Source organism: Protopterus annectens, chromosome 5.part0 (genome assembly GCF_019279795.1).
Source record: "Protopterus annectens isolate FY-2018-M chromosome 5.part0, PAN1.0, whole genome shotgun sequence".
In the NCBI taxonomy this organism is placed as follows: domain Eukaryota; kingdom Metazoa; phylum Chordata; order Ceratodontiformes; family Protopteridae; genus Protopterus; species Protopterus annectens.
In genome coordinates this window covers 454,583,227-454,610,504 of record NC_056735.1, presented here as the reverse complement: position 1 = coordinate 454,610,504, position 27,278 = coordinate 454,583,227, and the positions used below count along the sequence as shown (strand labels likewise).

The 27,278-nt window shown below is 42.1% G+C and overlaps 1 protein-coding gene across 1 annotated transcript in view; it reads right to left on the bottom strand.

The window, feature by feature from the left end:
* The window catches only part of LOC122802675 (cytidine and dCMP deaminase domain-containing protein 1-like), a 1,973,793-nt gene that overhangs the window by 1,141,821 nt on the left and 804,694 nt on the right, over positions 1-27,278 (bottom strand). The gene's annotated exons all lie outside the window — the stretch shown is intronic.

Below are 27,278 nucleotides of genomic sequence, written 5' to 3'. Positions count from 1 at the left end.
TAAGGACCAAAACAACCAAATAAATAGATAAATAAATAAAATGTAATCCATGAGACCTGCCAACATATCAGGAAGTTGAGAGAGCCAAACATGCCCTCACCAAACATTTCTAAACTTAGTCAAAGGAATTATGGTGCCATATACTAGTGATAACCCTCCACAAGAGTGATTCTACCATAACCCCCTGTTAATGGTAGACCCATCAGCCTTATGAGCTTCATCTGCAAAGCTATAAAACATATCATAACTGATATCATGAATTATGATATCAAAAACCTCATTAGGCTAGACAGTCAGCAGTCTGGCTTTATCAAAGGGACATACTGCCTATTACCAGCTTGCTGTTGACATGCTGTATCTTGACCTAGCCAAAGCATTTGATACCATACCACTCAACCTCTTAGTGCAAGAAATTTGGATAATGCTTAAAATAATGGGGGGACAAAGGCTCAGAAATAGGGAAAGATTTTAACTACTGCTCTTATACACTTAGAAAGTTGCTAAAATTACACAATTTTTAAGTTAGCATATATTTTTTGAAAGATATGATGCTTGAAATTCAAATGTATTCCATTATTTAGAGGATTCAATTATCAGTAATTTGCCTGAAAAACCACCAGTTTTATGAGGAACTGAGCAAAAATATGAGGCAAAAATCTGGTCATTCTGTAAAAATCTGGACAGTTGAGAGATATGTTTGATACCATACCCCACACAGGTATTGTGGGTAAGCTATTGCTTTAAATCCAGACCTGTAAGTGATAATTTGGATAGAAAACTGTTTAAAAGGCAGAGCCCATTTAGTTCATATGGTCAGTATATTATCTGATAGTATAAAGGTAACTGCTGGAATACCCCAGAGCTCTGAACAGGGACATGCTTTTTCTTTTTTTGAAATTTACTTCTCTAATCTCTAAACTGAGAACTAGAATCTCATGGTAACTAAGTCTGAAGATGATTTTAGACTAGTTGTCATGATCAAGAATCCTTCTGATACCTGTACCCTCAGAAAGACCTTACTATAGTTAGTACCAAGTATACTGAAAACTGGCTCTAATTAAATGTGAAAAAAGTGCAGTTTGATTTCATTTGGCAAACAACCCTGATCCTCAACATATAGCACAGACAATACCCAACATCTAAATGAAAGTATAGTCAGGAATCTGCATATCTAGGTTGACAATTCCCTTTTCTTAGATCATGGTGTGGCAACTGTAGTCTGAAAATTTGTATAACCTAGAACAAGGGTATATCATCCAGCTCTAAAAATGACATCATTCCTTTATATTCATCACGCATAACATTAATCTTATTACCTGTTTGGGATGCACCTCACTCAACATATCAAACAGAAGAGCTAGACATTCCAAAATAAGATCAGCTTGAAGATTCTGAGCTTCCATAATAAGTTAGAAGCTCTGGTCATTTACTTAGTATCTTACAGACTCTTTACAGGTAATCTGCACCACACTTCCATACCATTAGAGACCTTGTTGCCCTTGATCTCCTATGTATTCAAAATAATAATTTCTTAGCAAACACCTGAACTAGGGACCTAAATGTTCTCGAGCAGATAAACAGAACATAATGGAAAGACACGGCTATTATGCAGTGCCTCTTCATCTCTGGAATAAGCTTCTCCTGCAGGTTATGCAGTGCAATTCATTGTCATTCTTCAGATAAAACATGGATGACTGTATGCTTACTCTCAAATTCACCTCGAGACTAACTGGCCAAGCACTCCTTGAGAAAGGGGGTACAGCCTGAGGGTGGATATAGACAAGGAGTTAATGGTTACCAGACAAAATTGTCTTGAAACTGCTTTGATTCCTATGAATTCTATGAACCAATGGCAGACCTGGCAAAAATAGAACGAGATCTACCACCCAAAAATGGCTACAACATTCACAGTCAATACCATTCGTATGTATGTGACTTGATTGGTGAAAATCTATGGTACTCAAAAGGAGTTGAATCAATGCATATTCACTTTTGTATTCTGCTTGTTAGACCCACCATAACACTGTACAAGTTCCTACAGGTCATCTAGTGTGAGCAAAACTGGATGTAAGGCCTTCACAACCAATCATTTAGGCAAACCCATATATGCCAAAGATTAAGGCTCTGTAATTCAGGGAGCATCAACTATGATGTATTCTAAATAAGAAAACGGGAGTATGATTTATTCATGGACTTCAAAATTTCAATTGCACTACTACCTATGGCAAACAAGTACATTTTTACAACATTCTTTGCATCTTTTTTTTTTAATTTTACATATTTATTGACAGGGTAAGCCCACTGAACACAAGTGCCTTTTTTCTATTGTGATCTGGGAATACCAGTAAAGTCACTTGTTCAGAGTCATACAGTAGGCAAATAGAGATGGATGGTATTGGTTGAAGTCTATACTCACTGCTATATGTGCTCTACAGGAAAACTAAAACATTACATTGATGTGCTATCTGGATAAAGTTAACTTAAATCTCATATTATAAATTACACAGAAACATCTCAAATTGTAAATAACATAGGCAAATGTAGTGAGGATAACTGGATTCCCCCCACCCCTCTTCCCAGGCTGAAGTTTGTAGAAACACAAGGAGGTGAATCCTCACTTCACTCAGCTGTAGTATGTATGGTTTTCTTTGTTCTTCATCCTGCCCACATTTCCACACATGCATCATTTCCTTTACACTTAAATCATTCCCACCACCAGTATAAAGTAACACATGACCACTTCCAACCTATTAACTTAATTCCCTGACCTAACCAGCCTTCTTAAAATCCATTCTCATAATATACTACATTCCTCCTTCATTACTATCTTGATTTTTCTCACTTCACATCTCTATAAATAGGTTAAACTACAAAGTACGACTACATTTCTATATAACAGTGACTTACCTGCTTCAGTTAGATTATGGGTTTGAAATATATCCTCCTTTAGTTGCATTGACATTTTACTTAATCCCCTTCTCATCCTTACTTTCAGCATAGGTGACCTATATGTCAACTCTCCTGTTGTTTTCCTTCATTTCCTTATTTTCACCTTATGTGGCAGATAAGATAGGCTAATACGTCTTCCTCTGTTGTACCTTCTTTGGTTGCAAAACAAATATTATTCAGTTAAAGCTCACACCTCTAATTATTCTCATCAACATTTAAATGAACATCTCCCTTTATACCCTCAAAACCCCCACTTTAGAAGTAGGTTGCAGGTAAGTTGATACCTCCCTCACTGCTCCTTTCCTTTCCTTACTTAAAGCCTAGGTGAAAGACAGGCTACTGTGTTTACTACTCTTTTCCTTTATTCACTATCAGTCTAGATCGCAGATAGGCTGATACTTCTCATACTACTCTGATCCCTTCCTCACTTTCAACCTATATGGTTGCTAGGATTATATTTCCCCATTTAATCTGTTTTCTCTGGAGATTGTTAATATAAATAAGCTTTAACTCTGTAGTCATAAATCAGCATAAAAGGATCACTTTTCCATGAGGAAATAGTTGTACTTTCTCATAATGTCTCCACATTTTTCACTCCTCTCCCACTCAAAATTCTTACACCTGTCCACTCATATGCTTGCCCTCTGTTTTCTTTTGAAGCTCCTATCAGAGAACTTAACAGCTCAAACTAATCGATATCAAGATAAACCACTTAATGCAATACAAGTACCCTAACAAACTTCTTCAAACAGTTTCCCCCATGGTTAACTCACACTACAAGAAAATAATTCCTAATGCAACTTACAGTACAGCAAAATAATACCAACCACAATCATCTACTTAAAAACTTCTTTTGAAACTCTTATCACTCTTTCTTGCATATAGTTAGATCAGGAGGAGTCCCTATCAAATAATCGAATGGACACGTTGTTGAACATGATATGGATGAACCCATATCATCGACAATGCAGTCCATCAAAAAAATAATTAACATAAACACAACACTCACACACACCACAAAAACTGGTTTGCAGGGAAGCAAGCCCCAGTGGACCCCCTCAACCCCTGTTAATTATATATATGAACTCTGAGATGGCACCACAGTGGGGAAAAAGGGAAAATTTCCTGATCCCTACCATAACATGATCTCAGTCAGAACGGGTCAATGGACTGCATTGTCGATGATATGGGTTTGATTATATCATGTTCAGCCATGTGTCCATTCAATAATTTGATATGGATCCGATCAAGAGATATTCACCATTTCTTGCATATAGTTTGATCAGGAGATATTCACCAAATTCCCAGGCCAGTAACTGAAATGCAAAACACTCATTGTCAACTCCCTTGGAGGAGGACATATCTCAAAATAGCTTGCTTTACATAGCTAGCATAAATACAAATGGTCCAGACTGGAAAGTTAGCTATCACTGGAGGATCTACATATTTTAGCTATGACAGGTGGGTTCCTATTAGTACGATGAAAATGCATTTTTGTCGACACATTTAGAGTGAGCAGGCAAAACAGCGAAGTGGCTGTTCAGCTAATTCTTTCTCTGGGAAAGAAGTCGCTTGACCACTTTGTTGTTTTGCCGTGTTCTGAAGTGTAGTGTTGTCCCTTGTCCGGTATAGCTCCCGAGCGTGATTGTGCAATGGTTACTGACCTTAGGCTTAGGGTACGGGTTAAGGTAAGTGCATATGTATGAAAGTGTTTACTGTTTTTTATTTTGTGTTAGATGTATGGTTGAGTTACATGTGTATGTGTTTTCAGCTGTTTACTTTTGTTTTGGGGGGTAGAATTTGGGTTAAGGTAAGTATGTATGTGTTTGGAACTGTTTATGTAAATGTGTGAGATTTACTGACCTTAGGGTTAGGGTGTGGGTTAAGGTAAGTGCATATGGTTTAAAATGTTTACTGTTTTTTTTTTTTTTTCGTTAAATGTATGGTTGGGTTATGTTTATTTAGTTGATTACTGGTTTTTGGGGGGTATAATTAGGGTTAGGGTATGTGTGTATGTGTTTGGAAGTGTTTAATGTTTTTTTTTGGGGGGGGTTGGAACAGCGATTTCTTTCCCAAGGAAAGAAATCGCTGTTCTGTAGTTTCGACATTTTCAGCTTTCACTGAAAATGTGTCGATGAAACATCGTTCGCTGTATTTAGCTTTCGATGTTTCAATATAGACCCATCACAGGCATATGGCCCAATTATGAATTTTGCCCTATGGTCTTTAGTTGTGCTAATTACAACATGTATACTGAACGTCAAACTGGCCACAGACCAGAAGGAGGTACACTTATTCTTCTTAAAAAGAATACAAACATTGATGTTCTAAAGAGAGTAAATGTTTACTCAACTGATGATAGAAGACTCATATGAATTGATCTGACCTTATTGATAGGAAAATATACCAAATAACTTAGTCACCTCATATATTCCCCCACCTTCCACCATTGCAACAATGGAAACTGTCTTCAAGCAGATTTTCCCAGACTACTATTAGGTGATTTTAAGATCAACGTTTCTGGCCTCAAATTAAATCAGCTGGACAAATGCCTAGCTCAGTGAGGTCAGCAGTGCAATAAGTAGCACACTCTCCTTTGGTGCAAAAGGCTGTGAGTTCTAATTACACATTACGTAGATCGACTGCTGACACTGCAGTGCAGGATAAGGAGGGTTTTGCACTCCTGAGTACTGTATGTCATCCTTTGGATGAGATGTTAAACTAAGGTCCCATCTACTGAAGTTGGTGGTAACTCAGATGGCACCAATCCAAAAGAATAGGGGTCCTTTATTTATATGTAAAAATAACTCTTATTTACAAACTATTTACATATTTACAAATATTTACACATGTACAAATATATAATTATATACATCTGTTTACACATATTCATAATTTTCTTTACAATCATACTACATTTTCATCTCTATTAGACCCCCACTCTTTATATCATAATCACCATCTGATTTTACTTAATATTGTTGCTAAAATGCATTTACCATTCAACATAATTTTATTTTTTCTTTCATTCAACATAACTAATGCAACATAAAATAACTTTGTATCTTTTTTAACATATTTTTACTTATAATATTCATATTTAATCAAACCCATATTCACTTTATCCACTTCTCTTCTAGTTTAGAAAAATCATCTTTACATAGTTTTTCCCCATAACTTTATTTTTACTTGTTTACATTTCAAAAACATATGTTACATAATTTCTTCTTCTAGACAATATAAACATATTCTATTACTTTTTAATATGGCATATTACCTTGTACTGTCAATTTATCTATTACCAGTCTCTACAAAAAAATTGACATTCTACTGTTTGTTACACCATTTGCTTCTTCTTTTTATATATTTAATTTTTTATCTGTTAGATTTTCCCATGGTTTTACATAGTAATGATTTATCATTAAATTCTTATATCATGTTTTTCTACATTTTCTATATCATCATTTTTTATTTTCCAGAAAAAATAGTTTTTACTTGTAACATTTTATTATTTTTTTTCATTTATGCACTCTTTTTCTTTTTTACTCTTTTTACAATACCCCAGAACTTATCATACTTACAGTTATATAGTTTTATTTCTAATCTCTCATCTTGTTTGTTTATCCTCTTTAACACTTTGTACAAATGTAATGAAGTAGCATATACCACTGGGTTAATTAACCATAAACATCTTTCTTCTTTATTTACAAAATTCAAACACAGAGAAACAGTTGCCAAAAAGTACCAATAACAAAAAGAAAGGCAGCTGAATGAGAATCAGGCAGCAAATGGTAAAAAAATCCATCTTTAATCCGCTAGGCAAAAAGTGTAACAGCACCAAAGAACAGATACATAAATGCTTTAAAATCACACTACATTTTTATTACAATGAACTTCCTCAGATGTAAAAAACTTTCACAATGTGAAGTGCTCATTATAAACCCTGCCAATTAACTTTTCTCCAATGAGAACAATGGGAACAACATTCAAATTAAAATTACTTGTTCCTGTTGTTCTCATTGGAGAAAAGTTAATTGGCAGGGTTAATAATGAGCACTTCACATTATGAAAAGTATTTTACATCTGAGGAAATTCATTGCAATGAAAATGCAGTGTGATTTTAAAGCATTTATGTATCTGTTCTTTGGTGCTGTTACAGTCTTTACCTAGTGGATTAAAGTTGGATTTTTTTACCATTTACTACCTGATTCTCCTTCAGTTTCTTTTCTTTTGGTTCCTCTTTATTTACTTACAAACCTCCCTTTTTCTACAACTCCATATAAATGAAAAAAAATATATCTGCAATAATTCCTTTTCAAATACCGTTAGCAGCATAAACACACTTGCTAAGTATGCTATTTTTCCCAGCAGAACTGAATTTATCAAATAAGCCTTTTGCCTGAATGTTACATCTTTATTCCCAAATTTTATACCTAACACCTACATTTTATTCATTTCTTTACTATGTCACCTAGACCTTTACTTTTCTCTTCATTTAAAACCATCCTTATCAAATCTAGACATTCATTTGCGCAAATTATTACTTCCTTTATCCATTTTTTTGCCATTATTATAATGTCATCTGCATATGTTAACCAAACTGGAATTCTTAACCCTTCAGGTGTTATATACCTCACGTCCTCTATTCTGTAATTTATTTCACATACTATTACATTCATAACTAATGCAAGAGTATACATCTCATTGGACACCTCTGTGTTATACCACTCTTCATATGTACCTGTTGGCTTAACTAGCCATTTACAGGTGTTTTTACTTTATTATTACTATACACTGATATACACAATTTCCTAACTTTCTCACTTATTTCATATTTTTTTCATTATTACCCATAAGATTTCATGTCCATTTGTGTCAGGTGCCTTATTAAGGTCTCCTATCATGATTTTTGCTTCTTCTTTGCTAGTCATAATATCATCCCTAACTTCTCTAACTATCATTAATAATTCTTGGCAACCCCTCCCATTTATACTATATATACTGTTTGCCATAATATTTTCCATTTTAGTTTCAAATCTCTTCTATATTATCTTCATAAAGATCTTATAATTATAATTATTCAGTACTACTGATCTCCATTTTTTAAATTATCTTCTATCTTCCTTCTTCCATATGAATTTAAGTATTTCACTACATAATTCTTTTTACATAAAACTTTAATTTAACCATTCATTCAAAACCTTTAAAAATATTTTTGCCAATCCCTTCAATTTTTATACATTTCATACCCTATTCCATCTTGTTCTGCAGTCGAATCTATATTTACTTGTCCTAATACTTTATATAGCTCATTTAAAGAAACCTCCCTACCTTCTATTTTCTTTAAATATTTATTGTACATATTGCATTACACTATTCATAATCTTTCCTGGGTTCTTTCTATTTCTCCTTTTACATTTTGATTTCTGTTACACTATCATTTTCCTTTAATTATCTGCTTAAATAACTAGATACTTCTTCTATTGTTCCTTGTAAAATATACTTATGCATGTAACAATAATTGCATTTTTTTCATTTCTTTCATATAATTTTTTTCTTTGTCAAAATTGCTTTCAATCATTACGTTGTAAATTTTCCAGTGCATCTTTAGATGTTCTTTTATATTTTACTTTCTCTAAATTTCTCACATCAGATTTCCATTGTAAAAACATTAATTGGGCCGGATTCACGAAGGCTTGCACGGAGTCTAAGAGTAGTGTAAGACTCCATGCAGCCTTCGCGATCCAGGAACAGCCCAAAGTCCGTGTAAGAGACAAGCTAAAACGGCTCTTACATGGAGTGGGTGTGGCTAAGCTAATCACCTCACTTGCAGACGAATAGCATGCAAATGAGGATGATTAGCAATCCAGGAAGCCCAGAACAGCCCGTGTAAGAGCCGTTTTAGCTGCAGAAATGTACTCAGTTGACAACTGAGTACTTTTCTGCAAAAGATGTAATGGAGCCATGTCAGCTCCAAATAAAGGGTGCATATGTGTCAGGCAGCATGCCAATGGCCAAATATGTGGCCATTGGCAAAGTAACCTGATGCAAATATATGAAAAATATTATTTTTTTTCGGCAATTGCCGATGTTTAAACCCAGCGCAGCCCCGCGCAAACGGGCTGCACTGTATAAAACATAAAAACGAAGGTTTTAAACCTACAAATATAGGTTTTATGCAATACATGGAATGTCAATGCAGGGACCAGCAGACCAAAACCAACATGGCCAATGTGTAGTGGTTGCTAAGGGGGGAAGCTGAGTCTAAGACATGTAACTAAGCATTAGTAGGCAATCTGATGCAAATGAGTGTAAGGATACTGAATTCCACTGTCACATAGCAAATGAGCACAGTCTGAGTAGTGTAAGAGTTACAGAAGGGGGAGGAACAGAGTAGGAGATAGGTGACATCACAGGGGGGAATGGTAGAAAGAAATGCAGTTCATTGGAGGTCAGAGTTACATGACAGATGTGAAACAGATATCATGGAAAGAGGTGTGCCACTAACTAAGCATGAGAAAGTCAAGAAATGGAAGGTGTACACTGTTGCCTACATCAAAGTTTCTTGCTGGACATGTATGCGCACGTGTGCATGCCATGAAGCACGAGTAAGGCAGTGTGTGCGCGTGTAAGGCAGACTGAGCATGTGGGAGCGTGTTGGTAGCTGTTTAACACTGTTTGCGCGGGTGTGCGCGCATGTAAGACAGACTGACCATGTCGGAGCATATTGGGAGATGTTTAACACTGTTTGTGCGGGCATGCACATGTTGTAATCTGAATAAGCAGATTCTGAACCGTATAAGCATGTGTGCGCGAGTGTAAGCCACTGTGAGTGTGTTTCTACTGGTTTACACATGGCTCCACCCTGAGGAAACAGAAAGGAAAAAGGAAGCAACAGATTTAGTAGGAAGCTAGCAGGGGATACTGCTGGAGCTAGCAGGTGAAAACAATTAGATGCAGGCAATTACACAGGCAGAATAGTAGCCCAGCCCAGCACTTAAAACTTTGCAAACAGCAGTGCAGGATGTTTCTCTCAAGAGACACTGCAAGACAGGAGTTAAGTTATCAGAAGTGAAAACTGAAAAAGCTGAACTCAGAGCAGAAATGTTAGGGGCTGCCATAGCTGTCATAATGAAACATAGGCGACTTGCTGAGGGTGGTGACAATGCAGATGGTGCCAGACAACCCACAGTGAGGAGACAGAGAAGAGTGTACAGGCCCAGGGTCACCTACCACGGGTTACATGAGCTGGAGATAGTAGAGCGCTATAGAGTGGACAGAGACCTCCTGCAGCAAATAGTGCAGCTGTGCAGGCCACGCCTCACACACAGAACCAGCAGAGGGGAACCCATCCCAGTGGAAACCAAGGTATGTGTTGGCCTAAGAATACTAGCAACAGGTACCTTCCAGAGACCAACTGGTGATATGATGGGGATATCACAGGCATCAGCCTCCAGGGTACTGCACCAGTTCCTGGATGCCATGTCAGCACATGTCGGTGATCATGTATATTTCCCCAATGCCCGTGAGGTATTGGCCAGCAATATGCATCTCTTCCAGCAAATAGCGGAATACTCTGAGGTAGTGGGTGCAATAGACTGCACGCACATATGCATCAAAGCACCAGCTGGTGAGCGGGGTAGGGCATACGTCAACCGCAAGGGCTTCCCCTCCATCAACTGCCATGTCGTGTGTGATCCCCAGGGCATAATAATGAATGTGTGTGCTGGCTGTCCTGGGAGCTACCACGATTCCCACATCTGGCATTTGACGCAGCTGTACCAGACATTTGCCAATGGGGACATCCGACATGGACACCTACTGGGGGATGCAGGTTATGCACTAGAGCCGTGGCTGATGACACCCATCAGAAACGCACACACACCTGAACAGGAACGTCATAATGAGGCACACGCACAAACACGTAATGTAATAGAGCATGTGTTTGGGCTGCTCAAGTCATGGTTCCGGTGTCTGGACACATCTGGTGGAGCCTTGAAGTACACACCAACTACATGTACCCAAATTGTCATGGTATCTGCGATGCTACATAATATGATCTTGCGAAAACAGCTGCAGCAGGACCAGCATAGGGCCGGGCCAAACAGCCCCCCACCATTACCAAAGCCATCACAGGCAGAGCGTGACTCGGAAGAGGAACAACCTGAGCCTGCCCCAGTAGGCAGAAGGAGGCATGCCCAGTATGCCCTGGCCTTGGCAAAGAGGCAACACATAGCACATACACTGGCTCAGTAGGAACCCTGGGAATGATACCCCTCTCTAACTCACTCATATAGTAACAGGGATGCCTAACATGACACAACCTGCTCTCAAACATGTACAGGGAAGTGTAATATGCACATCCGACAGAGGCAGCCCTGCAACACCACCTGAGGCATGAATGCTATGTGTTAAGTAATGTAACACCATGTACTATATGCAAATCTGAGGACCCTGACTAACATCCTACCCTCACCAAGCATCATGCCACAACATGACAATGAGATGATCAAGTGCAATAATTGATGGAAGTATCGCAGTTTGTCAAAGGGGATCCAATGTGTGCCAGTCTGGGATGACATGCTGAGCATGACATGATGCACCACCTGCTAGGACTGGCGTGCACCTATCAGTGCAGGCCGTATGGATACTGGCAAAGGCTGTTGTTACCCACAGTGTGCCCTGAATTGGTAAGGCTCAAAACACAAACCTATCTCCATAGGTATCAGAAGGGATAAGAATAAGATAAGGGATATGTCAAAACAGCAAGATGCATGCAGTCTAAACTCACCCAGTATGGAGAATGGTGATATCTGCGCTGTAACAGAAAACTGAGCCAAGGATCACAACAGCACCCTAACACTACCACGTTACACCTCATACTGTGCTGTACAGCCTCAAAACATGGAACAAGCTACAAAAGGAGGGTGACTAGCAAGAATTGTCAAGGATAACCACACCCCCATGTTGGTACCACAATAAAAAGCAGCATGGACTAGCCATGGTCAAGCAACAGTGGCTAAAACTGCCCCCCAGTTTATAGCCTGCTACAGACTACTGTCCCAACACCAGGAACTGCACCTGGCCTATGCTGGAATACATGAATATATCAAGTCCTCCAAACCACATTATATTGGGTGACTGAAAATACCCAGACATATAGACTGGGAGCATTATACCAGCTCCAACAGTGTCGGACAAAAGTTCATAGAATCCATAAACCAAAAGGCCCAGGAACAACGTACCACTCTCACAAGAGGGGTAAGCATACTGGATGTGATAATCAGCAACATGGGTACTGGATGGCAAGATGAGAAGTGTATTGCTCACTGGTAAAACCAGACCGTAGAGTAATCACACTGGATATACAAATCCTGACCACAGTCCCTTGCCAGAAAACCACAGTGGAAAACATGTGTTAAGCAATATTTGCACTCCTCCAAACTGATGTGGAATCCATTAAAGGTCCTGTGCAGGTGCAAAATATGGGCCACACCTCAGAACCTGTAATACAGCCATTCCATGAACACTGCCAGGAACGCTTGGATTATGCAATCCTAAATTAAAACAAGACACAATGCCATACACGCAGGAATCTGGCATGGTGGACACCAGCCATAACCAAACCATGCAAGAGAATGAGGAAGCTACTACATGATAGAGCAAACATAAACAATGAAGTAATCACCGATCAGTAGTATGGCAATAAAATCTGTCCACACATACAGTCCACTAAGGCCAGCCACAACAAGTTGAATCTGCGAATCCTGAGGCAATGTTACACCTGCCCCAAGTACACAGAAAACCCCCAACTCCACCCAAGAAATACAAATATATGTGAGAGATGCAACCAGCTATCCAAACTGGAGGCTGAGCTCCCTCAACTCAGTACTCCCAAAACTAGTCAGGAGGAGAAGGTAACCACACACACCACAAACACAGTCCCACATAGACCTATCACAACTGCAAACCAAACACATAAACACAGAAAAACATTCCCGGAGGCACAAATGACAAACACAGCACCCCAACAGAGGCCTCTAAAGCAGACATCCAATCAAACAACCTCCAAACATAGCACATGCAACACATAGTACACAAAGCTGGTGTGCCAAACAGTCACAGTCCAGAAGGAGAAGCAACATGCCTGATACAGTTGTAATAGGTGACTCCATAGTCAGACACACTGCTGTCCCGCACACCAGACTGAATAAGGGAAAGGGTACAGTAAGCTGCCTGTAGGCAGCCACAATACGCCACATAACAGAAGTATGCAGGTCACTCCAAAGCAAGTAGAAGAATGATGCAGTCATAGTCCATGCTGGTGTGAATGACCTGAGATGTACCTCCCTCGACTACATGAAAAGAGACATAGATGAGCTCTCTGATTATGTAGTCCAGGCCGGTATGACACTCACCGTTTGCAGCATCCTACCCTTACCAAGAATAATGCCACAGTACAAACACGGAATGATCAGTCATAGCAAGTGGCACACTTACTGGGGTCATTCCAAGGGGATCCAATGTCTCTCTGCTTGGGATGTCATGCTTGACAAGCCACACAGCTGTTCTTGGGATGGCTTGCACCTGTTACCCCAGGGCCTCTGAATATTGGATAAGGCCTTTGCCATCTCCATAGAGCCTTTTGTAGGCGAGGCTGAAAAGACTGACCCACCACCCTAGAAAACATAAGTGGAAAGAAACATAAGGGTAATGCTGACCAATGCCAGATGTGTAAACCCCAATATGCATGCTCCCAAGACCATCCCCAGTACGGCGAAAATCGATGTCTGTGCAGTGACAGAAACCTGCTGCCAGCCTCCTGATAGCACACCAGCACTACCAGGTTATACCACGTATCATGTGTCATGGCCCCAAAACCTGGAACAAAACATAAAAGGAGGGTGCGTATCCATATTCAGCACAGACACCCATACGTCCAGGTAACTGACAATGCACAAGGTATTGGAGTCCACCCATGTGCAACTAACTGTAGGCAAGACTGCTGTACAGTCTGTAGCATGCTACAGACCACACTCCCACACACAGGAACCCCACCTAGCTGTCCTGAAGACACCGGACAGTATGAATGTCCCACCAAATACCAAGCAAGGTACCACAAATTACCACATAGGTGGTAAACCATTATGTATGGAAGGAGTAACCAGGCACCTAGGGACACAAGTGGACAGTAACCTGTTATGTGACACCCACATTGCCAATGTGGCTAGGAAGACTGTTTACATTTGACACCGTATCAGGAAAGGATTCACATCTACGTCAACAGAGGTCATTGTGCCCCTATACTGTTCTTTAATCACACCCATAATCTAGTACAATGCCTCATATGAGATGTACCTTACCTGACACCTGCAGCAGTTAGAAAGACCTCAAAGGTACCTCACCAAGAGGATAAAGGGTCTCAAATATATGTCATATGCTGCCTGGCTGTAGACACCCCAGCTGAATGCAGTCACATACTGCCTACACAGAGGCATTGCATGCCTGTTGTAGAAGGCCATGCTCAACACAGGAGTAATGGACATGCTCCACCCCAGAAAACTCAAATCCATCGGAGCTGTGAGAGTGAGAGATGTCAACCTCAACAAATAATGAAATAGGATGTGCTGGTGGGACAGATACATAATCCAGAGGATCCCCACACCCTGGACCAGAATCCCACTCCATGTTAGGCAGAGCCCCTCACTGACACTCTTCAACAGGAATCTTGCCAAGTGGATGGATGATTGTAGAGTTACACTGGGGGTCTTCACTGTGTCATGTCCAGACAGAGGCACAGCAAAGCAAATCATAAATGGCCATAATATTTACATAGCAAGGGGTGGCAAAAGCCACACACACTCTGGCTAGGCTAACAAATGCCCTAGGGTGGATAGCCTAGTATGAACCTATGAACCTATGAAGTAACAAATTGTACAGGACACTAAGGATAATCCCAAGGCTTTCACAACTGATGGTTGGGAATTCACAGATATGCTCTGAATCACACAAATATCACAAACACACACACATATTGCCAACATACATCCTGACAGGTACAGTGCAACCCCCCCCCCCCCGAATGCAGAATATCTATCTCAGCAGACTGCTGGCCCCCTGACATTGCAGATGCTGAGGTAACAGCCAACATCTACAAAGCAAAACATACAGCAGCAATGGTATGAGATGGTGTCCTGGGCTTAGTGCAACATGGACTCCAAGATGAATGGAATGCCAAACCACACTACTGCTCAATGTCAGCCTTACCACAGAATATGTACCCAAAGAGCAGTGTACAACAATAGTGGTCCTTCTCAACAAAGGTGTTGCCTGAATGGATACTGAAAACTACTACCCCAGAATCCTGAGATGCTCGGTCTGCACAGCTATGGAAAGGATCAGCATGTACTACAGACATAAAGATATTGGGGACCTACTGACACCGGACCCTACCCAGTGTGGCTTTCTTTAGTGCAGATCCTGCCCCTAAACATGTTTGACTCAATTGAAACAGTCATTAAGGTCATTGATGAGGGCAATGTGGTCCACACAGCGTAGCTGGACCTTGCAAAGGCTTCTATACAATACCCTACATGTTCATTATAGATAACCTCACCAGCTTAAATATAAACCCCTATGTCAGTAGAGGGGTTGCAAACCAGACCAAGGACAGAACAGACATGGTCAGACATGCTGCAGCCATGTCAGACTACAAACCAGATATAACTGGCATCCCACAAGGCTTGGTCCTGGGATCTCCCTCGTCTGGTATATATGTCCCATAGGTACAGGCAAACATGGAAGGACTGTGTCCGAACATGTTTGCAGAGGACTACAAACTGCTCACCACATATGATCCACCAGCTGACACAAGCATCCCACAAAGGGCCACATAGAAACAGACAACTGGTGCCATAGCCATGTCAGCAAGCTAATTGCAGAAATGTGTATAGTCAACCCCCGTGGATATACAGTAAGTGCCCACCAATTACCACATAGGTGTTAACCCATTATGTAGTTAACATGTAATGAGAGACCTGGGGACACAAGGTGATAGATATCCTGCAGTGGACAAACATGTGCTGTAGTGTTTACAGAAACATACCATATACCCACCTAATCATGAAGGTTGTCAGATCTAGATAAGGGGAGGTCATTGTGGCTCTGCAGTCATCCTTCATCAGCGGTACAATTGACTACAATAGCCCCTGTGGGATGTACCTCAGCAGACATCTCCATCAACCGTAAAGTCCACAGCAGTACCTCACCAGGAGTATCAAAGAGCTTGCACAGATGCCATGTGTTGCCTGTGTTGCTGGTATCAATAAACATGCTGCACCTTGTACAATCTGAATGGCAGTGAGCTATGCACATGAGAGACCTGAACCCCAGCACTGACTTACATAGGACAAGCTGTACTGCATGATCCATAACACAGAAGCCACCCCCACCCATCAGTGAACCCCCAGTACAGGCTACCCATAGAGTCACTTATCAATCAATAGGAATCTTGATGAGTGGATGGGAGATGGTAGCTTTATCCTGGGTATCACTGTCATGTCACAGGTAGACAGAGGCACAGTATACTAACCATGACATATGTCATGGCAAACTCCACTTACAATGTGTGTTGAAGGACAAACACACTCTCCAACTAGCATTAGACATGGACTAGGGCACATCGCTAGTGTTTGTAAATGTACACCTATGTTGTGGAATACACTACCAATGTTGGACAAGCCTGGTTTAAGTAGTTCATATCTTAACAGAATGCAACATGGTCAGATGTACACAACTGGCCCCTAACCAGGCTGTTGTGCTCACTATCGAAGTGTAAAGCAGTGATAGCACTAAAGCCCAGGATACTGTCCACCACAATCAAAGTACTACCAGTACACTATACAGTACTACAGTGTTAGGTCAGTGTGAAAGGATGTTGACAACTGTATGCAAAATATCCCATGCAAACACTGCAGGCACAGTATAATCCTGTTGTGTTCACACGCAAAGCAGTTGTACAGTAACTACAGAACATGACACACAACACACAACCATAAACGGGTGATATTTGTTGAAGTTCACACTCATCCACAATTGTGGTGGGCTGCAGAGTCCAACATATGGAATGCTCACACTGGGCATGCTCACACACTTTGATAAATGAGACATATGTCAGACAACATGCCATGGGAAGGCTGAACTGGGCATGCTCACACACTTAGGCCAAATCTCAGTTTAGCAGTTGGACACACATATCTGGTATTTTTATGTGTTATTCCAGGAACCAACCACATTACAGCAGTCTGACCAGTGCACACAGTTAAATGACTACAGAGACATACGTGATATAGTGGATCCCTCCCATATGCAAACATCTTCCACAGATGCACAAGTTGTTCATACAAACAGGGAATGCTATGGCAATAAAGATGTGCAAACAGTCTACCAGCAACAAATAATGTGCATTTGACAATTAAACATATGGGTGTAGAGGTCAACACTAGGCTGTTTGCCCTAGGGAATGACAGCTAAGCCAGAGTGTGCTTGGTGTCTGCCTCCCCACAGGATGCACATTCCCCTTTCTAAACACCGATGATGTCAGCACCCTATAAGTACAGCAGGAGAAAAGAAACTTCCCAGTAGTACGAATAGCGCGCTTTGTTAATGCATCGGTCATAACATAATTAGGTAGGAGTTTGAATCCTGCAAATGCTCAGTGTGAGTGAGTGGGGTTGGTGTGTGTGTAAGCCTGTGGGAAAGAAATGTCCCTTTTGGCAACTGGGAAAACACACTACAGGATGCACATTCCCCTTTCTAAACACCGATGATGTCAGCACTCTATAAGTACAGCAGGAGAAGAAAAACCTCCCAGTAATGCAAATAGCGCGCTCTGCTAATGCGTCCATCTCAACTGTCATAACATAGTTAGGTAGGGGTTTGAATTCTGCGAATGCCGTGTGTGAGTGGGGTTGTTGTGTGTGTAAGCCTCTGGGAAAAAAATGTCCCTTTTGGCAACTGGGAAAACACACTACAGGATGCACATTCCCCTTTCTAAACACCGATGATGTCAGCACTCTATAAGTACAGCAGGAGAAAAGAAACCTCCCAGTAATGCAAATAGCACGCTCTGCTAATGCATCCATCTCAAGTGTCATAGCATAGTTAGGTAGGAGTTTGAATCCTACAAATACTCAGTGTGTGTGTTTGCCTGAGAGGGGTGTGTGTGAGGGAAATGTCCCTTTTGGCAACTAGGAGAACAGACTACAGGATGCACATTTCCCTTTCTAAACACTGATGATGTCAGCACCCTGTAAGTATAGCAAGAGAAGCAAAACCTCCCAGTAATGTGAATAGCACACTCTGCTAATGTGTCTGTTTCAAGTGTCATAACTTAGTCAGATAGGGGTTTGAATCCTGCAAATGGCAAGTGTGTGTTTTTGGCTGAGGGGGATTAGTGTGTGTGAGGACAATGTCCCTTTTGGCAACTAGGTAAACAGACTACAGGATGCACATTCCCCTTTCTAAACACAGTTCAGCTGAAGGCCATGGCTCTGGCACAAGTCTGTTTCTATGATGCCCCTTTGGAAGATGCTTGTGTCGGCTGGAGAGTCGATTATGGTGGCCAGTTCGCAGTCATCTGCATATTTGGTCAGCCACAGTCCGTCCGTGTTGGCCTGTACCTCCAATAAATATATACCAAACAAGAGAGGTCCCAGGACTGAGCCTTGTGGGACACAACTCGTAACTGGTTTGGAGTCTGGCATGGCTCCAGCAATTCTAACCATGTGGGTTCTGTCCTTGAGCCACTGTGCAATCCATCTAGTGACATAGGGGCTTATATTTAAGCTGGTGAGCTTCTCTAGAATGCCCAAGTGGAGTATTGTTGTGAAGGCTTTTGCAAGGTCCAGGTAAGCTGTGTGAACCACCTTCACCTCTTCAATGGCCTTGGTGAGTGTTTCAAAGAAATCAACCAGGTTAAACCTGGTAGTGCTGGTGTGCTCTCAGTAGCCCTGAACCAGGCATCTGTTACTGCAGAGATATCGATGTTCTCCATGCCAAGGAGTGTTTTGGGTGTATGCATCTGGAGGTTTAGACTTCTGGCGTTGGGTAGCATTACTCTTAGTTTCTTATCCCTTGTGATACCTATGAAGGTGGGTTTGTCATTTGAGCCTTGCCTAACATAGGCACTATGGGGGTAGCAAGAGCCTTTGCCAATATCTGAAAGCCCAGGGGTGACAGGTGCAGGCTGTCCCTAGCGAAGCAGGTAGTTCAACAGAAGATGAATATGTGAAGGTGTAGTGCCTGTGATTAGTTAGCAGTAGCATATATGACTGCTCACGTGGACACATGCCAGGTAAGTCATATGCACTGTGTCACAGGCAATGTACATGTGAACAGGACAAACAGTGACATCCTGTCAAGTGGGACATGGACATACATATAGTAAGCTATGCAGATGGCACTAGGAGTCCACAGAAGCTCTATAACTATGCATTGCAGGTGTGATCAGTATTCCAGGGTAATTGCAAGCAAACATGCATGCAAACAAAGCTACAGTAAACAGGGCTGCATGTAGTCCATTGTACAACAAACAAGCTGTACCAGTTCCAGTAGGTAACACTGCAAATATGCAGGCACTATGCACATGTACATGAACATACATGGGTCAGATGGCTAGGGTCCAGTCTCAGTGCACACAAGTGTACAGACCATGTACTGTCAGGATGTACAATAACTGGATGGAAACCCATGTGCTCATACCTGCAGTAATACACATGTCAAATAACAGACACTGAGCCTTCACTCAGTGGTTCCATACTTAGTAGGATGTATGCTACCTGGCCTGCCACCACAGTATCCCTGACATATATGGGGACTCTCCCTCCTATGACAGTTATGTGTGTTGGGGCTGTCTAGCGTGGTATGAGATGTGAGCATGCAGTGCTAGGGTGCTCCTGTGTGTCCTGTACCAGTCGTGTAGTACTGCACACATATCAACATCCTCAAACATCTGCATTGCAGAGTCCAGTGTGGGCAACATGCCACTTGCAATTTACATGTCCATCATTGTGTATTACTACATTCATTACCTTATCCCCTGTACTACCTATATATGTAGCCTTCTGTTGACATCATTACCACCAGTATGCCAACATGCAGATGATACAATATGGTACTTACCATGGGTGTAGACAACAGGACATGACAATCACACACTTACTGCATCAGGCATGCTGTGATATACCCACAATTAATTCAGCACACAGTACTGTTAACAACATGATACTATTACTACACATCTATGTGGTCACCCTGTGCATCAGCAACATGTTAACCTGCACCTGCACAGTTGTTACAGATTGCAGGAGGTGGCACAGTTTCATCATATGCACAGGGTGTGAACTTGGTATGCCTGAGTCAGTCACCGATACCACCAATTGACATGTATGTGTATGTGTGTTGGTGAGGGACAGCAGTAGAAGGTGGGGCAATGTTGATGCAGTGTGTGCATGTATGCGGTAGGCCTAGGTGTTGTCAATTTGCATGTGTATATGGATGCACACAGTTCCACCTCATGGCTGCCATATACTGGTGTTTGTGGACAGCCACAGACTGTACCTGCCAGGTCATACAGATCAGTGTCTCTGGCCACGGACACGGTACCTGTGCCTTACAGGGGTGCTACGGACCGTATCCGGTACCAACCCAGACTGGGTACTGTCATCAGAAGCAGGTGTTCATTGACTGGACACAGATCCCTGTCAGGCCTGACCAGAGCCATGTGCACGTGGTCTCCTGGGGCAGTCTGATGACAGCACAGACCCAGCATTGCTGGGGCTGCTGCTGGCACTACGGGGGCAGCTGCGGCCCTGCTGTCGTCCACGACGACTGCCAGCTGCTGCTGTTGCTGGCATACGGCCACGTCGACGCCTCAACTGCCCACCATCGCCCTGGTTCATGGACATGTAGTTGTGGAACCGGTCTAATATGTCCCCACAACGTCTGTCTATGACATCGGTGAAATCACGGATGGCAGCCGCAATGTCACGCATACTGTCAGTCATGGCTGTGCAACATGCTGTCAGCTCCCTCAGACCCTGTCTGGTGTACTGTTCCATACGTGACTGTGCCTGCATGACAGCCTGAAACATAGCTGAGGTTGTAAGACCTCTGTGGGCACGTCTGACAGGGGCAGTACGCCCACGGATGCTCCCACGAGAACCCCTGGACATCTGTCTGTGTGGTACCATCTCTGGGCCATGCCCATGGCTGCTGTGTGGGGAGGCATGTGCCACAGATACCACATGACCCTGGTCAATGCCCACTGTATGCTGTCCATCACCTAGGGACATTGGTGACAAAGGGTGTATTGACAGGATAACTGTGCGCATTGATGGGGTCGACAGCTGTGTACTGTCAATCGGCTGACCAATGGCGGACCCTGGCATACTTTCCTGTGCCATTACACAGATGTCATCATTATCAGTACCCACGGCACCTGATTCAGGTTCCCTGCTACATGACACCAGAGCAGCAACAGAACCTGTGGGAGGGAAACAGGAAACACAGTTTACAATGTCTACACATTACCAGTGACGCACACATGCACACATGCGCACATGCACACATGCACACATGCACAGGTGCACACATGCACACATGCATAGGTGCACACATGCTCACATGCACAGGTGCACACATGCAGAGGTGCACACATGCACACATGCACACATGCACAGGTGCACACATGCACACATGCACACATGCACAGGTGCACACATGCACACATGCACACATGCACAGGTGCACACATGCACACATGCACAGGTGCACACATGCACACATGCACACAGTTTCACACAATTGTACAGTACTCAGTATGTGTGATATCAACACACAGACACAGACACACCTACATGCATACAAAGAGCACTACTAAGTGAGCCAAATAGTACGATTACTCTCAACACTATTACAGGAATTGTTAATACACACTCACCAGCATGGATAGGCTGCATTGCTGTTATACCAGAGGGTCCTGCAGATGTGAAGAAACTAATGTCAGTGGGCACAACTGTGCCATTGACACTGAGTATGATACAGGTCAGTAGTACAACAGTCGCATTTCACAGGTCAGCTGCTAATATTGAGGATATCACACTTGCACATTAAATACTATGAAGACAGCTACAAACCAAGGACACACCTCACACATGCATTAACTACCAGTGTACACAACAGTCAACTATACATATGGCATATTACCTGCACGTTCACTGTCTTGCTGCTGCGTGGCTCCAGCCTCCATCATAATGCATGTCTGCTGCTGTTGTTGTTGCTAGCGGACTGGAGCCACTACACTCATGAGTAGTCCCTCCAGTCTGGTGAGTGGGGGATGTGTAGCCACCCCACCACCTGTGGTGACCTGTTGCCTGTGGATATCCGACGCACGCTGACGGACATGTCTGATTAAATCACTGCAGTGATGTCGTACCTGCTCATATGTCCTATTATGCCTGCCTATGTCATTTACCCGACGGACAAGGTCTTGTCACAGTGCAGCGCTTTCCTGCTGATTCTGGCTGGTGTGGGAAAAGAGTATTGCATAATCCCCCACCAGGCTCTGGTGTATCTCCTCATCCTCAGCTGTGGAGTAGGTTGGATTCCGCGGGTGGGCCATGTACCTGAGAAAGAAAATAAATTGGTATCAACAATATATGTCAGCAGAATTTGGCACACATACTACACATGCTACTCAACTGTTATGATACAACATATCTCACATATGTAGCATCTGTCTGTCTATTGGTGGATACACATGTAGATGGCCAGGTATCAGTGCTCAGCCAGCAACTGTGCAACAGTACCTGGCACACTCCATACGACATACTACCAAACCCCAGCAGTCAGAACACTGATTCAGGTCAAGAGCACCTCCTCACTCTGGGGGTTTGTATCTAGGTACTGTATGGCTTACATCATCAACTACTGTGAGCTGACCACACACTGATTGCCCTGGATATACATATCCCACCTCCACCACCAGCACAAACGACTATAGTGCATAACATTAAAGATACAAACTTTACACTTTGTAACAGTGACATGGTATCCTTTCAGCCCACTGGGCCAGTGGCAGATACAACCCACAATGCTGACCCCTACACAATTGCTTTCTACAGACATCTCCGAGAATGCATGGATCATGCAATCCCATATATGACCAAGACACTCTCCACAAAGGGACAGCATCCTGTCTGGTGGACCCCAGCCATAGACAGATTGTATTACAGAAGATGGAAGCTACTGCAAGACAGAGCATAATTCCATAAAGGGAGGGCATGTCTGAGCAGCACTAGTAAGGATCTATTTTCCATCATACAAAATCCATGGGCAACTTTGAGAGGGAAATCAAGAGGGACACTACAGATAACCAGAAGGCCTTCTTCAGTTATGTTAGCAACCTGGTCAGGATCCATCCTCTATGCCCATAGTTAGTACACAACAACAAATATTTCACTGACACCACAGATATCGACAACATTGTGGCAGACAGGTTCAGTGCAGGTGTCACCCCGCCCTCTCCCCCAAAATAAGACATAGTTATCCCAGCTGACTGTAACCTCCCTGTCATCACAGATGTCCAGGTGAGAGCCGCCCTCAGGACAGCAGAATACACAACATGAATGGGACCTGATGGTATCCCCAGTTGCATGCTACATAAACTCTGACAGGAGCTAAACACACATATAGAAGTGCTATGTAACACTAGCCTGACTACAGGATATGTACCTGTACACTGGCGCACAGCAGCAGTGGTTCCACTCCATGAAGGAGGCACCTCAACATACCAATACAACACAATACATTACATTACAATACAATACTATACAATATGCTATTGCCCCTGGGACTGCAGCAGCGTACTGTTCTGCTACCCTGACCATTGTGACACATGTGGTGTGATGGTACCTGCTGCTGTCACACAGTTACACAGGGTGACTCATATGGCATATTACCTATCTGACTAACATTCAGCAGGGGTATGTGTGACATGTACCCATGGGGAGTCTTGCTTCTTAACACTGTGTGGTTTATTGCAGGGTATGTCTTATCTGCGGGTAGGAACTCTTACCTCCACATGTGCACTCTATTGCAGTGGCACAGACGACACACAGCAAACATGTAGGTTGTGGATGGTGTGAGGTGTTACTATGGTTGTTGGACATCTGTTATGGGTGTGACTTACATATGTAAATCCGGGAGTGGTAACCTCTATGTGGGTAGCATATGTGTACTCTGTGGTGTTGTCAGTCACTGTGCATTGGTAATGTGTTTGAGTGCATTGTGACAGTGTTGTACATGTCACTGTGTCCTTCTCCATATCTGTAGCTGTCATGTGAGGTCCATACCATGGCATCCATTATGTGGTGTGGAGGGTACACCGACCTACATGTCCATAGCTGACACATCATGTCCGCTGACACATACCATGTGCAGGTATTTCAGGGATAGTGTGCCACTGTGAATATCATTGGGGCCACTATTGTACACATTTATGACCCTGTTCACCCCTGACACATGCAGTGGTGGGCAGCCAATCACATATCTGGTGGTTACTGGTGTAGGTGATCTGGAATGTGGTATGGTACTCCGGTTTTGACACTGGTGTTCACTCCATGCCTTTGTCACCAGGCACCTGTTGCAATACATCTGTACACATGTGCCTCACTCAGAATTTATATACATCTTTCTCTTTCTCTCTCTCTCTGTATATATATATATATATATATATATATATATATATATATATATATATATATATATATATGTGTGTGTATATAGATATATCTATATGTATATATATATATATATATATATATATATATATATATATATATATATATATATATATATGTCCGTATACATATACACACATATATATATATATATATATATATTGATGTACATATATTGCTATAGATGTGGAGGGGGGGACACAGAGGGGGTGTGAGTGACAGAGGGGGTGGGACAGGCTGTGTTGCAGGTCATCATATACAGTCATACCTGTAGATAGTCAGATCAGTCTGTCTATGTATATGTATCTACATATATCTATATCTGTATGTGTGCATTACATAGATATGTTTGTACAATATTCTATCTACATCTGTCTATGTATTCCTACATCTCTCTCTCTATGTATGTATACATATATGCATATCATATATATATATATATATATATATATAAATATATATACACATACATATGTTGACATACATACATATCCATATGTTAGAGAGGTATATCAACATATTTGTCTACCATACTGTATGCACACACTAACATACTGCTAAACATACATAACTGTGAAACCTACTTTGTACATGGCACTACAACCTACAATCAACCAACATTGATATGTGCACATAGATGCTTTCACATACAAATGTATTTACAGCCTTCACTGATAGTTGCTGTATGTCCCCTGCCCTTTACACATCTTCATATACATATGGTACAGACCAATGACACATATGGAGGGTTCACAGTATGTAGACCTTTATAGTATTACTTTACATTACCTGTGTTTGTCACAGCTGCTTGTGTTGCTGTCTAGTTCTCTGTCCTGCTGCTCCACTTCCCAGTTGTCAGCTTTCAGGTAGCTGTTGCTGAACAATTTGTTTGTGTCTGCTTAATTGCAGTTTTCTCTGTCTCTGTCTCTCTCTCTCTCTCTCTCTGTCTGTCTCTCACGTCCTTCTCAGGGTGCAATGAAAGTATTGCATGTGTGGACTGGGAGTACAGCATACTTTTGTAGGTATCTGCATATGCCCATGTGATGGCCTCTGCACCAATTGTAAGCCAGCATTTGCTAATTGCATGCAGCCAGTTGTGTACTGATTGCAGTCCTCACTGTGATTTCAAAACAGTGCTATAAAAAGGTATGTGAGATAGGCGTAGCCCTTTCAGATTTTAAGGGCAGGGACCATGCTGTTATGCTGTGGACGATGTTCTGTGAGTGTAAAGGTTGGTATCTCTCTCATATTTCCAGGTGTGTTGTAGATTAACATTCCTCCATTCATTTCTCCAGTTTCCTGTACTAACTGTGTATGTACACTGACACCTACAACTACTACTACTGTTAATGTGTGTTGTGTGCTTTCCTTTCACTTTTGCTTGCACTTTGTTGCTAAGGCTTCAATAGTTGCCCTTTACAGTCACTACTTGTATGCCTGCTAGGTGTCTTGACTGTAGTGTGCTGCTGTAGCTTTCCTATTTTCTATGTACATTCACACCTTGGAATGCTTGCTATATCTGCTAGGGTGTTACAGCATGCAGTGTGGTCTGGCCATGGTGTGGGCCTTGACATCTATTAGGGTATTTGAGTATGCTGCTGAGCAGGCCCCAGAGACTTTCAGGTTCATCTGTTATGTGCATCATGGAATGATACATATCAGTGGGGTACACCCATTAAAATGCCTGGTATGCTGCAGTTGTGACTGTGGGTTAGCATGAGCATATGTATTACTACACTTTTTCTGCCATGCAAATGATGAATACTTTCAGGACTCCATAGTTACCATTGCATGTGTTACACCTTTCTGCCTACTGTTTGTACATTTCACATGGGGTCTGTGGGGCATCCCTGTAAGTCATTCACTGTTGCTATGTTAGGCTCTTTACTATTCAAATATGGTGGTGTCAGACCCGTCATGTGTACAGATATTTGCAGGTTGTCCACATTTCTGCCTCATATTTTGGTCAATATCTCATGCACAGCTTTTTCTGGCAAGTCACTCTGGGCTCAAGTCAGAATATGGTGACAAACATTCAAGTTTCAGACTGCATACCCTTCCAAACATCCCACAAAGTGCAGACCCTGTTACTCTCTGAACTGTCTGCGTTTGTTGTAACATTATTTGTAATGTGTCCTTGGTTTTGGGCCTTTGCTCCAAATATTTTATTACTTGGTCCAGATGTGTTCCTGTAAGAGGTTGTGGGGTATGGGCAGTGCTTATCCTGCTGTGAGTATGTGTGTGGCTTGCAAGGTGCTATAGTGACATTATTACCTACTAGCTTCCAACTAGCATGGCTGTTTCTGTTCACACACTACTATTATGGAAATCCACTAGTTTTGATAGTAATTCTAAATGGCATGCTTTGTGTACTACACATCTATATTCCCTTTACATTCATTCCTACTATTACATTATATATTTATTTTAGCACAATGTTCTTGTATAAGAGTTATGGCTTAGTGGTAAGTCATGCAGACTACTGTTTCCAAGGTCCTGGGTTCGGGACTCACAGTGGGATTTTATTTT